This window comes from Varanus komodoensis, unplaced genomic scaffold, assembly GCF_004798865.1.
Source record: "Varanus komodoensis strain SLA01 unplaced genomic scaffold, ASM479886v1 scaffold13_1, whole genome shotgun sequence".
NCBI lineage: Eukaryota > Metazoa > Chordata > Lepidosauria > Squamata > Varanidae > Varanus > Varanus komodoensis.
The window spans coordinates 1,754,949-1,758,569 of NW_025335408.1; the positions used below are offsets into that span (position 1 = coordinate 1,754,949).

The 3,621-nt window shown below is 35.6% G+C and overlaps 1 non-coding gene across 1 annotated transcript; it reads left to right on the forward strand.

Annotated features, from left to right (window-relative positions):
• The first annotated feature begins 3,061 nt into the window (after positions 1-3,061).
• LOC123019933 lies at positions 3,062-3,184 on the forward strand. Its single transcript, XR_006413991.1, has one exon. It is a non-coding gene; the product is annotated as a U6atac minor spliceosomal RNA (small nuclear RNA).
• The last annotated feature ends 437 nt before the right edge of the window (positions 3,185-3,621 follow it).

Sequence of the window (3,621 nt, forward strand, 5' to 3'; positions counted from 1 at the left end):
AAGTTTTTCTCCAGCCCCAGTGAAACCAAGAGGAACGGTGCAAGAACATTTTAAAGGGGTTATGCAAAGTGGACTTCCTGATCTTCTGTGAACATGATGTTCTAATCTGAGAAAGAGGAATCACCTTTGCAAACTTCTGCTAAAACACATGGGATTTAGCATTGCATCATTACACAGAATGCAGCAGATAGGTGGAATGGCATTGTGAACTGTGTGTGTGAGTAGATACTGATCCACATAAACAAAAAGCAATCTTGTTGGAAGCTTCATAATTTTTTTTCAAAAAGAAAGTCTATCCCAGCTCACATAGTACTATTTACTAGTGCCAAACTTAATAAGGTAATCACATGAACATGCGAAACTGCCTTGTCTAGCTTGCTAAGCAGAAAATGTTCAATAGTATGAGTTCATGGGAGCCCTATTGAAAAAGGCACCTCTAAATACAAAACTGCACACATAGAAATGGGGTCAATTTGAAAATCTTAACACCATAAAATAGATCATGCTATGATCACCTTGCTTCACACAATAGTAAAGGCAAATAGCCTAAGGTACTTTAACTCTGAAGAGAGGAAGTAATGTAATTCAGTATTAATATATTAGAAATCCATTTTAAATGAAAAGACTTTTAATGAGCGTGCCCATTTTAACTTCATTTATTAAGCTCTTTCGTGACAGAACAGCCTCGTGCATGCCCTCTGCTAAGTAAACTTAACTGCATTTAATAGAAGATACTTCCAATAAATGTGTATGGGATAAAAGCTAGTTGTATGGTTGTTCATCCAAATTTTAAATAGAAATAGTGAGCCGTACTCAGCAATGGACCTGTCTTTTATTTCTTAAACAAACTTTCAGTAATTTTAATGTGGAGTCACTATGATGTGCATTTGAAAAATTCTTAGAGGCAATGCATCTAATGTATGTATGGCATCAATCATAGGAGAAAGAAATGACTGTGTGATTGCATGTAGCAATATACAGCTTAAAACTTATGTTCTTTAAGTAGTAATTACTAATTTTAATATTGCCTTAAAATACAAAGCCATACTTGTATGTGACTTTGGAACATTGGATAATTTTATTCGGTTGGCACTACTTTGACGAGACATTCTTTTCCATTCCTTTTTAAACATGCGGACCATACAAACAGAGCAAAAGTTGTGCAATGAATAAGATGTTGTGGCTAAAATCCTCTATCAGATAATCCTGGGATTAAACACTCATACACAAACACACACGCATGCATGCAAGCACGTTCTTACTATTGCCATTTATTCTCAGGCTACAGTCCTAAGCTCACTGGAGCATAGGTTGCTCCATGGTACTGCAAGTTTTTCACCATCATCATCATCTTCATCATCATCATGATGCATAAGAATGCCCTGACAGTATTATTCAGTTATCTTTAGATTCCTAAAATAGTGTAAAATTTTCATCAGCATAGTTTGGAAAGAGAAACGTTCAGCATTATGAAGCCAGTGAATGGCATACTACATCAAACACAACACATAAGTACACAATCTCACATTAAACCTCTGTGACCAATAAATGAGATGACAGTTTATGTCATTACATAGTATGTGCAAAACATGTTTTCCTGGGCTGGAAATGACATCTTTTAAGAAAGACATAAGCTACAGTTTCAAATGGGTTTTCGGTATACAAACACATTTTGAAGGAGCATTATCTTCATTGGCCATTATCATCTGAAACTCTGATGACATCACTAATACAGTTCAGAAGGGTAGCTGTGTTCACTGCAGCAAAAATGATAGTATTGTGGCACCTTAAAGACTCACACATTTATTCTGGAATGAGCTTTCACAGACATTTTCCATTTTATGAAAGTTTATCATTAAAGATTGAGTCAGTCGAAGGCCTATTTCTTCCTAGTGTAGATACACCATAGAAGGATTCCTTTCAATGTACTGCAAGTTGCCTATAAAAAACAAGCTCAAAATAATCATGTCGGCTTCAAGTACTCATCTAAGACGGTAGAGCAAAGCTTTGCATTCCAACAATAGTACAATTCAATTAGGTTTTATGTTCTTTCTTTCACATAGCATATTTGAAAACATACTTTCGAGAAAGAGAGATAAAATAAGACCATGTTTTACAAAAAGAGATAAAATAATAAGATACTAGTTAGCTGTAGCTGAGAAGATGGTACTTGGCATATTTAACTAAAATATGTGACTACTTCCTGAGATCTAGTCAGGAAAGTGTCGTGCTCCTAAGTTTTTTTTATAGCTGTAATGAGATTTATGAAAAAACTAATTCAGCCTATATAAAATATCCTATATATATATTCTGTGTTACTTACAAAGGGAAAGCTCTTAGGCATAAGAACTGTCACTGTCCATAGGATTGATTTTTTAAAAGGTGTCCTTATTATGTCAAAGGTTAGTCATGTATGTGTATGAGTGAGGAAATTGGATATCCCAAAGTTATTTAAGCTTACAAACTCTCCTTTATTCTTAATTTTCAGCATTAGATACTTATGACCTCTTATTGTTGACCCTTATAAAACAAACCTGTTACAAGCAATGTTTATGTAATTTTCTCTGTAAATCTCCTCATTAAATAACACTGAGGAGGGTGAACTACAACATGGAAAGCTTGCTTTGAAAATTGGATCATTTGAGTGCAAGGTATTATGAAATAATTGAAAGGATGAATTCAAATTAGCAAATATGGGGAAATCCAGTGGTAAATACATAAGTGATGGGCAACAAAATTAAGAATAGCAAAATAGCAGATGTTTCCAGCATTAGAAAGGTGGGGCATTACAGGGCAATAACTTCCCTAGGTGGAACTCTGCCTTTGGGCAACTTCCTCCACAGCTGTTAGAAAACATTTTTCTATGAACTATGTGACACTGGAGGCAGTCAGAGGCAATATTGGACAGATTGTTTGTTTATTTAATTAAGATGTTGATCCCTTTCTAGTGATAATAGCTCTTGGGGTGGCTTATAAAACATCAAAAGCTAATGACAGAAACAACAGTCACTACTAAAATATAGCAGAGCCACAGCCTGGATTTAAATATCAACAAAACCAGTTGTTGTATGGAAGGAGAGAAGGTTAGCACTCCCCTTAATGAGGATGGAAGAGGTCTCAGTGTCCTGTACAACACGCATATGGTTAAGGCATTGCTTTTTTAAGTTAGTGACCTTTGTTTTGTATTTGTGTCTATATTTTATGGATCTTGTATTTTAATATGTTGTAGTTGGCTTTTATTGTGTTTTATCTTGTGACTGTGAACCGCCCAGAGGTGTTGTGGCACAACTGGGTGGCATATAAATGTTTTAAATAAATGAATAAGTCATGACTTCTTATTTGCTACCTAATAGCTTGGTCCCATCTAAGTGCAAATAGATATGAGAAGGGAGCTCCATCAATGAGATAACTCCGCAAAAGGACCTTATTCCTGCTAGACCTGCACACTGCTGTAAAGAGTGCTGATAATGGCAATATCCCAGCCAGCTCTCCGGTGAAGGTCTAAACAAACAGGCACTTCCACAAAATTTTTCATAATAGGTTATCAGCTACTCTATTAATGAGCTACTCATATGACTCTCACTGGGGCTTTCTTCTGAGTAGACCGGTATAGGATTGGTA